This window comes from Entelurus aequoreus, linkage group LG09, assembly GCF_033978785.1.
Source record: "Entelurus aequoreus isolate RoL-2023_Sb linkage group LG09, RoL_Eaeq_v1.1, whole genome shotgun sequence".
Classification (NCBI taxonomy): Eukaryota; Metazoa; Chordata; class Actinopteri; order Syngnathiformes; family Syngnathidae; genus Entelurus; species Entelurus aequoreus.
The window spans coordinates 78,206,494-78,222,262 of NC_084739.1; positions in this window are offsets into that span (position 1 = coordinate 78,206,494).

Here is a 15,769-nt window from a genome sequence, read left to right on the forward strand (position 1 = left end):
TACTCAGGACCTTCGTATTGTGAGGCACATGCACTAATCTAGTGGTTCTTAACCTTGTTGGAGGTACCGAACCCCACCAGTTTTATATGTGCATTCACCGAACCCTTCTTTAGTAAAAAATAAAATGTTTTTTCCTTAATTGAATCTTAATTTATAAATATTAATCATGAAATGATGTTATTATATTAAAGAAATACTAATAAATATATATTTTACAAACAAAAAGTTACAGGAATGTACACATTATCCCATGTTTACATCTCATTGTGCAACATGTGAATGTTTTAGTGGGAACTAAATGCGATATCTGAAAGGGGTACAAATTATTTCCAAAGCAGGAACCCCACTCAGACATACAATACTAGTGCACAGCTCATAAAAAACAATATTTTTTGTTATTGTTATTGTAAGTAAAACACTTATATTAGAAAATAATCTAATGGAAATTACTGCTGTCATTTGATTATAATAATAAAACATTTAACAAGTTATTTAGTCAGGTTTGGGACAGGTGTGCTGCTGGTGTGGCCACAGTGTGCACGTCTGACGTCGCTCACATGTGCTCCACTGAATGCTCAAGGAGTTTTTACGTTTGCTCACGCATATGGAAAATTAGAGGGAACATTGTTTGGGGGTATTCATAATACGTCGATAGGGAGAAGTTTTTATTTACACGATGAGTCGGGTGTGTCTTGACCTCCGCGGCGGAGGCTCCACCAAACCCCTGATACCGACTCACCGAACCCCTAGGGTTCGATCGAACCCAGGTTAAGAACCACTGCACTAATCCCTTTAAAACGGTAAAATGCTAACAGTTGCGAGTTTTAGCCACCGGTGCAGAGAAAATTTAATTTAATTTAATTTTAACCCACAAAGAAGGGTTAAAAAAGGATATTTAAAAATAAACTAGATCTTGTGAGACGAGGTCAGCCGACCACGGAAGCTAGCTAAGCTACTTGAATCAACCGACTACGAGTGGCACCATACGGCGTCGGATGGGTGCTACAAATTGTGAGTTCAAATATTTTATTTCTTTATTTTTTCACGTTTAATCCTATTTTTTGTTACAATTATTTAAATTTTTGACAGTACCACGAAATATATGTTTGATGCGGGTTTATTAATTTTTAAATGTGCCGAAAAAAAGCCTGTTTAGTACACTGTTGAGGTGGTTCCATGCCCGATTCTGAATAGTATTTCTCCAGCCGTGGTCTTGTGGTGACATAAATGATGGTATTTGGAGAGGTATTTATTGAAGTCGGACTAAGTAGGTCATTAATGATTGGCCTAGGTGGGAAACACACGGCCCGCCACTGCTACTAACACTGCCTCAATTCCAGCAGCAAGGCTACTGGGACACCCGCGGTGTTTATTTCAAATTGTGGAACAAGCCCTAAATAAAAAAATAAAGAATACTACAATACAGGATCTTTAAACACTGTGAGAACATTTTCCTGAAAGGAAGGCGTAAAGAGGCCGAGTGTATTTGTCGTTACGGCTGTTCCATCCGGCTGAGGTTCCAACCCTCGCTTAAAACTCTCAGCTGCTGCGGTTTCCTGATGAGCGCGGCCAGAGGGCATTGTGGGAAATGAGGCTAAAATTGCAAACAGATAAGCAGCGATAGAGCAGACATAGCAAACATGCTAGTCATTGCGTTATCAAAGGAGATACCAGCATGCAGATAAGCCTTTGTTTTCACTCTTTGGACAAGTGTGTGTGTGTTAGAGATGGTATTTATGATTCTTTTTTACTGTTTAAAGATGTTCCCCTACCTAAAGAACTTTGTAGCACAAGAGCATTATAACAATAGAGGGAAAAATACACAATACGTAAAAATAAAACGTACCTATGGTAATAAAAAGTATAAATACAACTGGAAATGAATAAAAAAAGTGAGTAGACGATTGTGTCTCGGTTTAGTGAGCGTTGCGTGACCACAAAGATACAAAGATAGCAGGCGGAATGCAAGTAAAACTAACTGAAATGTCACAGGAAGCAGACATTCGCTCAGGCATTTCTTCACAAAGTGGTGACCCTCGCCCCATCCTTGTTTGTGAATGACTGAGCATTTCATGGAAGCTCCTTTTATACCCAAACATGGCACCCACCCGTTCCCAATTAGCCTGTTCACCTGTGGTATGTTCCAAATAAGTGTTTGATGAGCATTCCTCAACTTTCTCAGTCTTTTTTGCCTCTTGTGCCAGCTTTTTTGAAACACGTTGCAGGCATCAAATTCCAAATGAGCTAATATTTGCAAAAAATAACGTTTTCCAGTTCGAACGTTAACTATCTTGAATGTAGGTTGAAAAGGATTTGCAAATCATTGTATTCTGTTTTTATTTACAATTTATACAACGTGCCAACTTCACTGATATTGGGTTTTCGTATATATGTATGTATATTTGTATATATATGTGTACACATGTATATGTATATGTGTATGTGTATATATACAGTATATATATATATATATATATATATATATACACAGTATACGTACACTTATGTGTATATAAGTGTATATATGTAAATATATACATATTATATATTTATTTATATACAAAGTAATACACATGTTATATATATATATATATATATATATATATATATATATATATATATATACACAGTATATGTACACAAATGTGTATATAAGTGTACATATTAACATATTATATATTTATTTATATACAAAGTAATGTGTGTGTGTGTGTGTGTGTGTGCGTGTGTGTGTGTGTGTGCGTGTGTGTGTGTGTGTGTGTGTGTGTGTGTGTGTGTGTGTGTGTGTGTGTGTGCATAAACTACTCACCTCACACCACAACAAAGACAAGTATTCTTATTTTATGCTTCAGTACTCTGAAGTGTTTTTTACACTGGTGGGACAAAAGTGACTCATTGAACAAACGAGTACGACTCAATCAGACTCGCCGTCGGCACCCAAAGGACATTTTGACCCTGCTGGAGAGTCTTGGTGTGTGCTTGTGCTGACTGTTTACCCAGCCCACACCGGCCTAACACTCGCACTATTCACGCCGGCGGGGAAAAAACTCCCCGGCAAAAGTAACAGCCGCCCACGCCCAATTTTCACAGTACACAACATAATAAGTATTTGTTCACGTTGAAGGAACGAGCTAAAAAAAAATTCACCAGCAGTCATGGGGAAAAAAGTGATATTTTACAACACAAATACAACGTTGAGACAACATGCTTTTTGACAACCTTTAATCAATGTTGTGTTCTGATGTTGATATGACCATTGAATTTAGGTCATTTCTCAACCAATATTCTACAACACAAATACAACATTGAAACAACATGCTTTTTGACGACGTTTAATCAATGTTGGGTTTTGATGTTGATATGACCGTTGAATTTGGTCATTTCCCAACCAATATTGTACAACACAAATACAACATTGAAACAGCATGCTTATTGACAAGGTTTAATCAATGTTGTGTTCTGGTCTTTGATTTGCCCGTTGAATTTTGGTCACTTCCAAACCAATATTCTACAACACAAATACAACGTAGAAACAACATGCTTTTTGATGACGTTTAATCAATGCTGTGTTCTGATGTTGATTTGACCATTGAATTGTGGTCATTTCCCAACCAATATTGTCAACACAAATACAACATTGAAACAACATGCTTTTTGACAACGTTTAATAAACGTTGTGTTCTGACAATGATTTGACCGTTGAATTGAGGTCGTTTTCAAACCAATATTTTACAACACAAATACAACGTTGAAACAACATACTTTTTGACAATGTTTAATCAATGTTGTGTTCTGATGTTGATATGACCGTTGAATTTTGGTCATTTCTCCACCAATATTCTACATCACAAATACAACATTGAAACAGCATGCTTTTTGACAACGTTTAATCAATGTTGTGTTCTGGTCGTTGATTTTACCGTTGAATTTTGGTCACTTCCTCACCAATATTTTACAACACGAATACAACATTGAAACAACATGCTTTTTGACGACGTTTAATAAACGTTGTGTTCTGATATTGATTTGACCGTTGAATTGAGGTCGTTTTCGAACCAATATTTTACAACACAAATACAACGTTGAAACTACATGCTTTATGACAATGTTTAATCAATGTTGTGTTCTGATGTTGATATGACCGTTGAATTTTGGTCATTTCCCAACCAATATTCTACAACACAAATACAACATTGAAACAGCATGCTTTTTGACGACGTTTAATAAATGTAGTGTTGTAGTAGAATTTCTGACCTTTGACCTATATTGCATGTCTAATGGGAATGTACGCTCATTTGATTTCTCTCCTATTCTGTGCCAGTGGGACAAAAGTGAATGTTAAGTCGTGCCAACCTGTCTACAGAATGTGTTGACTGTCTAAAGGATTCGAGTTGTTATGGAACAGATAGGGATAACAGAAAGACATTGACGCATTAGATAACCAACAATGACGCACAAGAGACATATAAAACATGGCAGAAGACCGGAACTCGAGAGTGATTTTGGCTTGTGTGTGTCTTGTTTACTCCGGAGTAACATGTGGTCTGTCTGCACGGCCAACCTGCACTTCTGATAATGGGTAAATAAATTTGTTGTACTAAACTACTTTTGTTGCCTGTTTAAGCTTCGGACAATCCACTACACAAATTGGCGTCACGAACAGGATGGTTTAGAAGCTACAGGTCGACAGCCGCTCCCGCTCTCTCTGTCAGGCAGACAGTGTGCTGCACGCGCGCATAACAAGGTAAGCGTTTTGCTTAAAGTGTAAACATTTTCTGCCTGGAGAGAGCCGGATCGATAAGACTAATTGCTGAATCTATTTTTGATAAAAGATAGGTTTAGTCAGGTTCTCCAAAAACAACCTGGAATGGCGTAAATTATGGTTGGATTGAGTTGTTTTATATGTGATCATGTGTCTGTGTGTTTGTTGAAAACTTGTGATTTCTTGTTTTTAACATAAGGGGATTGTTGATAGAATTTTGGTGGTTTGGAGTGTAGAAGCATAGACGATGTGAGACAAAACATTTCTTTTAACCTCTTCATCCTCTGTCGTTGTTGGCAGAGGATGCTTTTTTCTGCAAGTACATTAGGTTAGCCGGAGTTGGACACAGCGAAATTTAAGGCAAGGTTGGCTAACTGGTGTGACATTTGGCCCACACAAATTTATGACGTCTATGAAGGTCCTACGTATCTGTCTATGTGGAAACTGCAGCCGGGTAAAAAGCCTGATATAAGGTGATCGTTCAGTGACTCCGGTAAAGGAGATCAACTGAGCCAAGTTGTCACGAATTTGGAAATTTGCTGCTGTATAGATGGATAGAGTTAAGGGCTCCATATGGTAGAGCTTTGGTGAAACTTGGTGAAACTGTATGGACTGACCAGACATGATGACTGTAGAGCATTGGGTGATTATCAGTGACTCTATGGTGCTTTTATGCTGTTGCCGTGTATTGGTCAGGGAGTAAGACCAGGGGCTGCTCCGCTGAACGGGTTAATCGCCGTTGTATGAGTAATGATGGGACCTGTGTTTGTTAATGAGACGGCCGATTCCACAAAAGCATGCGTGCATTAGTTGTTTATATTGGTCCGGACCAGGGGGGCGTGGTTTGTGGGATAAAAATGTGTGTTTTTTAAATTTATATATATATATCTGCGTATTTTAATAACTTTTGTGTAGCACCTGGTTTCTTATCTGGTTTAATTCCCCCCTTCCTTTCCCCCCCCTCTCGCAACCTCCCTTCACGCTTTTTCTCACAGCCCCGCTATCTGTAAAAGTTGGGAAATTGTCTAAAATGTGTGTGCGTGTGAGAAAGTAGACAAAGTTTATGTACAGAAAACATATGAGTGAATGATCTATCCATTTAATTATCTTATTCCGCTCTCGGAGGTTGGATCGCGGGGGCAGCAGCCTAAGCAGGGACGCTCCCCCTCTTTGGCGCTGCGAGCGAATTCCAGCCATTTCAGATTGTTTTAAACTATACTGGTGATTGTGACTGTGCGATATTACAGTTGTTTTACACACTGAGGTTTTGAGTACGGGAAAAAAGGCTCTTGCTCGCTGGTAAATTCTCTGTGTGAGTGACTGTGTGACGCATATAAAAAAATAAAAAAAAAATAAAAAAAAGGGGTCTCAGCTGGGAGACATTTTGAGATAAGAGTGTGTGCGTGTGACGAGGCTGTGTGAGTGACAGCTGCGTGAGGCGTGGGCCGAAGAGGTGTGACAATGTTAGGATAGCATTGAGCTAGGATAGCATTAAGCTAGGTTAGCATTGAGTTAGCATAGCATTGGATTAGTTTAGCATTGAGCTAGGTTTAAAGAATACAAAAATAAATAAATAAATAAAAAATATATAAATATATATAGTGGACAGCTGTACTCAAATCTGAAGAGAAGGCTGACAGGTTGGTTTTGATAATAGGAAAAATAAAATATACTGTATATGAATAAATAAACATTTAAATATCAATACATACATTTGGACTGGGACATTGAAGCATTGTTAAATTCATTAGTCATTAATTATGTGTGTAATATATTGTATTGAACAGCCTTGTTGCTTATCTGATCCATCCAGTTCCTGGGTGGAAGTTGAGACAAACACACACACACGCAGATCATAGAGTAGGACACACTGTAACTTTGAATTAATAGTTATACAACAAATAAATTAATAATATTGAATTTAAATTTGATACAAATAAATTGATTATACATTGACATTTACATTTTTTTTAGGAATAAACACACAATAAAATAAAAGTTAAATTTATATTCTAATACATCTAAGAGCATCTGTGCAAACTGTGAAACATGTAGTCTGAAGAGATACAGATAAGAGTCGCCATTGTCAAAACAAAACGTAGAGAAGGAAAAATAAATGAATAATATAACATGTGCAGACATTTCTTATTCAGCATGTGTTTAACTTTATACCGAATAGCAATGGATTTGGATATTTTTCTTTAATATGTTCAATATGCGGCTTCCAACATATTAATGATCAATTACTATTCTCAAGAATGTAGTTCATATACTCTGTCAATTTCCACTTGATTCAACTTTAATTTTTGTTTCACAATTTGACTTTGCACCCTGGACAGGTCGCCACCTCATCACAGGGCCAACACAGATAGATAGACAGACAACATTCAAACACTAGGGAAAATTTAGTCTTATTAATTTCTACATATTGAGATCTATTACTTAAAATAACTACTTAACCACTATTGTGAAACACTTTTAATTTATGGGAGTATTGGGATAGGATTGAGGAAGATGTCTGCTGTGGTGGTGGTTAGTTTGGAAATTAATTTAATAAAAGTAAGTTTAAGTCAGGTAACTTTAAAGTGCAGTCTGACATTTTAGTTTGGAGTAATTTATATTTTTATTTAGACATTGCAGTACACCATACTTCTGGATGTTGAGCCAGAAGAGGATAATGGCATGACAGAATAAAGTTAGAGTTAAAGTTGGGGTGCCGGTGATTGTCACACACACACTGGGTGTGGTGGAATTTGTCATCTGCATTTGGCCCATCCCCGTGATCGCCCCTGGGAGGTGGGGGGAGCAGTGGGCAGCAGCGGTGCCGCGCCCGGGAATCAATTTTGGTGATTTGGCTCCCAAATTTTTTATAGTCTTTGGTATGACTCGGCCGGGGTTTTGAACTTGCGACCTGCCGATCTCAGGGCGGACACTCTAACCACTAGGCCACTGAGATAAAGGAGGCAAACCACATCTCAACAGCTTTCAACTAGCTACAGATTTTGAGAGTATAATGCGAATAACTATAACTTTACAACTGTTTGCTGTGAATAGTGTTGAATAATAATTACAAATAACAGCCTACATTAATAATTACAATAAGAGCCGATATGTAAAGTGTTAAAAAGAGGAGAAGTGTGATTAGGGCTGGCGCTTAGAGGATGGCCTTGTGTGTTTGTTGTGACTAGGTTGGATAACCAGTCGGAGACAGGCAAGGCAAGGCGGGGCAGCTTTGTTTGTGTGGCATTTTTCCAGGAAAGGGCAGACTCAAAGTGCTTCACAGACAACAAAGTGAAATGAAAGAAAATAAAAGCAAAATTAAAATGCAGACAATAAAAATAAAAACAGTGCGGACGTTAAAAGTTAAAAGATTAAAAGATTTAGCTGAAAGATAAGGAGAAACGTGAATAAATACATTCTTTTGTTTTGGAGAATATCACGTACAGCAGGAGGTCAGAGTGCAAGCATGACAGCTTGCTCGCGCCTACTGATAGACAAATGATAGTTTAAATTAACTTATAGATAATCTTTAAGTGAATTAAAAGGGTACTTAAATACACATGAAGTAGTACGTATAATCTTTGAATTACGGTTATTGATTAGCAATTAATGGGATAGTTAAGACTGTAATTTTAAAACGTGATATGCAAAATTGAACTAACCGAGAGGATATGAAAACGATGGGTGTACATGTTTTGAGTTCCAAATTCTGGAGGAAAAAACCTCAACAAAACGTAAAACCATACAGACGGACTTGGGTGGTAGCCACGGTTGTGCTAGGTCAAGCGAGGGTGGAAAGGATGTGCAGCCGGGGGACTGCCAATCTGAACAAGACAAGCTCCAAAGTTGTAGCCAGAACATGCTCACAAAAAAATACAGGTGTGACAGCAGGACGAACAGCAGGATACAAACAGACCCCTGCTGGACATAAGTGTCAACGGACAATGTTCAACGCAATCTTTGAAGCAGTCCTTTGTGGTCAACCTGCACACACCTTGTAATGACCTGCTTACGAACTGTGCCCTGACAATTCAATACCGCACAGAAGGAACTTCCTGATGTTGCCTGACAGCACGACATCAGCTGACAACTACTGGGGACGCCTCCCAGGAATGAGTGGAAGACGGGGACTGCTCCAACTGTCCTAGCACTGGCTGACTGAGGTGCGTCCGTGTGTCCTGCCACCCAAACCGCCAAAGTGTATGATCACCAATTAGACGACTCATAATAGGAGCCTTTTGACTCTTATATATGGTGGGACTCAAGGTATGGCCGCTCATGTGAACTATCCTTACAACAATTAGAATGGTATAAGATGGACAACTAATGACCCACATTGTTCCCTCTGTCCTGCCTACGAAACCAAAAATTTAGGTCATATGATAAAACAGGGCGTAGCTGCCGCTGATTGAACCGATACGCAAATACCACATTTTCAATTATTTCGGTTGTCTGTTAAAAACATAGCTATTGGTTGCAATTTGGACATTCCTGCTGTAGGCTACAAAGAGCTAGCAGCTACACAACAGCTGAGCTAAAACAAAATTTAAGCATATCAAATAATTGTAGTTGCTTATTACATACACAAAGTCGCAGAGAGACAGAAGTCTGTAGAAAGTATTCAGTAACAAACGTGTCCGCATTGTTAAACTTTCTACCACAGGAAACATACTGAACAAATACAGCAGTTACTGTCAGACTATAATCCGGATTAGCTTGTCTATCAGAGACATGGTTAAAACCCACAACACCTTTCGTTCTAATTAATGTCCCGGGGGACAAGATTACAGAAAAGACAGATCGAGTGACAAAGGGGGGAGGAATTATGATTTATGAAAGAGAAAACATTATAAGTAGATCAATTTGAGTATGTTGAAATTAAAATTACATTTTCCTCAGAAATGTATTTCAAGGTAATTGTAGTATACCGACCGACCACAGCTAAAGACATTTTTCTTGATTCATTTTCAGACATCCTCAAACAGCATAGTATGAAAGAAGTAACGTCATGGGGGACGTTAATCTGGACTGGTTAAATAAGACGCGTAGAAAGAAACTTAAGGATATTATAAACGGCTTCTACATGATACAAATGATAAGCAGCCCTACTAGAATTACAATTAGATGACAAAAATCAAAGGGAACATCGGTAAATACATGAATACAAAACCAGAAAGAAGAGTGTAAAATAAAAATACCATTGGATTAATAAAACAATTTGGATTCTAATAAGACATGAGGACTCAGCTCTCGTAAGAGCAATTAAAACAGGTCTAAATACAGATCGTATGATTTAAAAGTTTGGGGGAACAAAGTTACAATGTTTATGCGGAAGTCTAAGGCTGACTTTCACTTAGAATTAATCAAAGTTGCAAAAGGGAACATTAGAAAGTTATGGAAAACCAGATACAAACTTACGGAAAGAGAGCAAACAAGAAACAACACTATAACATTAAATATCAATGGCGCTACTGTCGCAGACAGTCTGGACATAAGTAATAATTTTAATGAACATTTCATCCAGTCAGTACAAACCCTGAATAAAAAGTCCCTCAAAATCAGTGCAATTAATTGTCATTTATTCAGGATGGACTAATTTTAGAATTAACAAATGAAACAAAGTTAAACAAAATCTTCCCTGCATTACCAGACTCACGATCTAGAGATATATATATGGGTTGGACACTATCTTCCTAAAAACATATAAGGATTGTATTATTGCTCGTATAACAACGATTGATAAATAAATCAATAACGGAAAACACTTTCCCTACCACGTCGAGAAACTGCTACTATGATTAAATTCATAAAGCAGGAAATAAAGAAGACCAGAACATGTACAGACCAATTAGCCTTCTCCACGTTATAACAAAAGGAATAGAAAATTTGAAATTAAAAAGTGGCTTTGGAGCAATCAAGGCTGCTCACACGGTCAATAAGAGGGGCATTATGTTGACACATCAATTTAATGAGTATTATATTTATCCATGAGAGCATTTTTGTTGTAAATTGTGAGGTATGGCTGTTAAAATCTTGGTTGTTTTTACGAATGATGACAGATGTGAACAAGAGCATGTATTGTCTTTGTGTGATGATGTCAATAAGGTGTGGTTGTATTGTATATTAAGAATGTGTCCATGAAGGGGCATTTTAGGACTTCTCTTAATCTGATTACATGCTACAGTATGATTATTTTTGATTAATTATTGATTACTATGAATGTATATATTTATTATGATTAATTAGTGTCATAATTTTATTGCTTGATTTTTGGATCCCTTTAATTTAGGTAGCCAGGGACTGCAGATGGAAAGTAGCTATTTAGATATAATCTAGTACAGAACATATCTGTTTCTGAACTTAATGTTTCTGTGCATTGTCCCATCATAGATAGACTAAATTAAATACAACTATTTAGTGAATTATTGAGGCCACAATAATTCACTAGGTGTTGTAAAATATCAAAGTACTATTGCAAAAGCGAACAGTGACCTCAAACATGACCTTTCCTCCGCCTCTGTTCTTGCTGCACTTGACTATCAGCTGCCTTTTCTTTTTCTTGGATGTTTCTGAAACTACTAATACTACTACTACTATTACTATTACTATTACTACGACTAACACTGTCCCTGTGAGAGGGACAGAGGGGGGAGGTGAGTTTGGATTGGGTCAAGTTTGAGCGTGTTGAGGTTTTATTTAATCGATATGATCAATCAAGGATAAAGGAACGTAATGATTTAGATTGACAATTGCAGTGGTTGGCGGAAGCAACCCCACCCTCAAAGGAGGGTGCCAATTCAGTAATTAAATGTTTTGTGAATGATCTAATATCCCGACATGGTTTCCCCAAAAAGATTAGGTCAAACAACGGCACCTAATTTAAGAAAGCAGGTTAATCTTCTTCAGTCACAAGATCAGCACTTCTCAGGACCAGCAGCTTCCTAGGAAGGTGGAAAGACCATGAGACCAAAATGGTAAGTTTGCAAAATGTAGAATTTGTGTGCCAGTTCCTCTGTGCAGATTTGAGGATGAAAGCAGCCACTCCAGATTCCCTTGCACTCGCTAAGAGGGGCACGGTCAAAGCCAATCCAGGATCAACACCCGATACCTGACTGGAAAGAAGAGGGAAGAGACAACACCTTGCCAGCGATGAACACAACATCAACTTCAGCAGGTCGTTACAATATTAAGTATTTTATATTCCTGTGTTTTGTCTTTAACTATTGCCTTTGTATGATTTAAATTCCCAACATTCCTGAACTACACTTTTCGTCGATATGTTGGCATTCCATTTATCTCTCCAGATGTCTGAAGGCGCTTCGCCAACCTCTAACTTCAATAGCTTGTACATTACTGCCATCTAGTGTCTGAAGACGGCAACTACTTTCACTGGGGAAAAGACGAGTAACCCCTGGCTGCAGCCCGCAGATCGAGGAGGGGCTTATTTTCCCTCAATGTGGGCGGGCTCAACGTTGAGCCCGCGGGCTTCATCTGGTGGCGGAGATCCGGCACAGCACAATGACTTAATATGGAAAAAGGTTCATGTATTTGATAGACTTAGACCAGGGGTCGGCAACCCGCGGCTCTAGAGCCGCATGCGGCTCTTTAGCGCCGCCCTAGTGGCTCTCTGGAGCTTTTTCAAAAATGTATGAAAAATGGAAAAAGATGATGGGAAAAAAAAACATTTTTTGTTTTAGTATGGTTACTGTAGGAGGACAAACATGACACAAACCTCCCTAATTGTTATAAAGCACACTGTTTATATTAAACATGCTTCACTGATTCGAGTATTTGGCGAGCGCCGTTTTGTCCTACTAATTTTGGCGGTCCTTGAACTCACCTTAGTTTGTTTCCATGTATAACTTTCTCCGACTTTCTAGGACGTGTTTTATGCCACTTCTTTTTCTGTCTCATTTTGTCCACCAAACCTTTAACGTTGTGCATGAATGCACAAAGGTGAGTTTTGTTGATGTTATTGACTTGTGTGGAGTGCTAATCAGACATATTTGGTCACTGCATGACTGCAAGCTAATCGATGCTAACATGCTATTTAGGCTAGCTATATGTACATATTGCATCATTATGCCTCATTTGTAGCTATATTTGAGCTCATTTAGCTTCCTTTAAGTCCTCTTAATTCAATTTATATCTCATGACACACTATCTGTATGTAATATGGCTTCTAATTTGTTGCGGCTCCAGACAGATTTGTTTTTGTATTTTTGGTCCAATATGGCTCTTTCAACATTTTGGGTTGCCGACCCCTGACTTAGACATTCCTACTTTTAACTTGTCAAATGTATCTGCCATCTTTTTTGTAGTTTTATTCCTTTTTTATTATCTTCATTATTTTCTGTATTGATCTGTATGAATATATATATATATATATATATATATATATATATATATATATATATATATATATATATATATATATATATATATATATATATATATATATATATATACCATAGCATTTACCATGAAAAAAAAGAGTAATAATTATATACAAACCATAGCATTTCCAAAAGAGTATAGACACATATTATTTTGCACACTCAATTATATTAGCTAAGTCAAATAAACCAAAGACAGAATACTTTGCATCATTGATTTTATTTTTCACCCCAGGTTAAAAATGTTTGATCTGTAAAGTGATGGAACGAGATATTTTCCATATATCCATATTTAAGTGTTACTTCTTTGTAAACTCCTATAGTCATATAAATAATAGCTAGTATTCTTCCTCTTTTGAGTCTCATAGTAAGGTGTTGGCCTTCTAGATTGGAATGTGTCAGAGTAGAGATAACTCGGAGTAGTCTAAACAAAGCGAGTGAGGGCGAGGGACGGACGGAAGATCACGGGACCTCCGGGAGACCGAGCTAGACCGATCTGGACCGGGCTAAGGAACGCTTGGGTGCTGGATTGGTCTCAGTTTGTCCTCTAAGCTTGGAGAATTAACCACAAAATACCAACTTCTGCCTGGTGATTGAATATAAACAACAGCATATCGCCATAAAAAGAATCTGGGAGAGACTAGCAATTTGAATTCCCCATTGGAGGAATGCTGGTCAACAAAAAAAAATGTTGTAGCCTAGCCAAATACATTCCTTAAGCTTCTATAAATGTTTAACAATGGCAAGTATGAAGGTATTTGTCTGGCCCATAACAAGCAACCCTGTTCCCTGTTTCCAGTTCTGTTAATTTTCCACTGTCTAGAAAGGAAACCTATTGCGGTTCTTATAGGCACAATAACAATGCGAGATGTAAAACTAAGGTAATTGAAATAAGTGGAGGAATTACGCTTTAGTCTAGCAATAGTTGACTACAAGACTAATTAATCACATGACCTCTCACCTGTAGCCCTCCTTGCACTCGTCGCCGTTTTCTGTCCTGCAATCGGTCTTCTTCAGACCTTAGTGATTTAATGACAACATACATTCACTATGAAAACATTCATGTTGGTCTGTTGACCATGAGTAAAACATTTTTTTTGTGATTTGTGATATTCAAAGCACTTACGGCATGGGGAAGTTCTGCAGGAGAGCGAGACACCACCATCTCCTAATTTGCAGCATGTTTTCCTTTGAAGAAGGAAATGCAGGAAGATGTTAATATCCATCCATCCATCCATTTTCTACCGCTTATTCCCTTCGGGGTCGCGAGGGGCGCTGGAGCCTATCTCAGCTACAATTGGGCGGAAGGCGGGGTACACCCTGGACAAGTCGCCACCTCATCGCAGAGATGTTAATATGTTGTAAAAAAAATAACACCTTGTACACTAAGCATAATGTGTCACGATTTACACATACCTCTCTGAAATCACAATTGGCCCCCATTACAATGTACAGAGTGTACTGTAAGCCAAGAGGTACTGCTTAATATAATGTCAGGCGTATTCCCAAGGATACTGTAGTAGAATTTCTGACCTTTGACCTATAGTTCATGTCTGTCAAAAATGTATGCTCATTTTGATTTCTCTTCCTCTTCTGTGGGACAAAAGTGAACTTTAAGTCGTGCCAACCTGTCTAACTGAATGTGTTGACTGTCTAAAAGATTCGAGTTGTTATGGAACAGATAGGGAAAACAAAACAAGACATTGACGCACTAACAAGAGAGATAAGAAAGGGATAAAGCCAAACGAAGAGAGTGTTTTGGACACCATCTTCTTTTTCATGGTGACGGGCGCGCCCGGGGGGGGAAACTTTCTGTGTGCTAGACAACTCAACCCAACCATTGTACCATTTGATTATGAGTAAAATAAAACTCTTGTGTTAAATCTACTTTGGTTCTCATTGACAACCTGGACTTTCCACTACAAAATTGGCGTCACGAACTAGGATGGTCCAGAACTCTGCAAGTCAACATCCACTCCCGGCTTCTCTCTCAGGCAGACAACGCTTGCACGCGCGCATCTAATAAAAGGTAAGCTATTTTGCTTATTGTGTAAAAGTTGTCTGTCTGAAGAGAAACGGGATCGGTAAGATGAAAACTGCAATTTTTTTTTTCATAAAAGATAGTTCTCCAAAAACAACCTAGACTGGGGCATGTGTTGGTTGGCTTGAGTTGTATTATATGTGATCATTTGTCTGTGTGTTTGTTGAAAACTTGTAATCTCTTGTTTTTAACAAATGGGGATTGTTGATAGAATTTTGGTGGTTTGGAGTGTAGAAGCATAGACGATGTGAGACGAAAAATTTCTTTGCAAGTACATGGTTAGCCGGAGTTGGACACAGCGAAATTTAAGGCAAGGTTGGCTAACTGATGTGACATTTGGCCCACACAAATTTATGACGTCTATGAAGGTCCTACGTATCTGTCTATGTGGAAGCTGCAGCCGGGTAAAAAGCCTGATATAAGGTGATCGTTCAGTGACTCCGGTAAAGGAGATCAACTGAGCCAAGTTGTCACGAATTTGGAAATTTGCTGCAGTATAGATGGATAGAGTAAGGGCTCCATATGGTAGAGCCTTGGTGAAACTATATGGACTGACCAGACACGATGTAC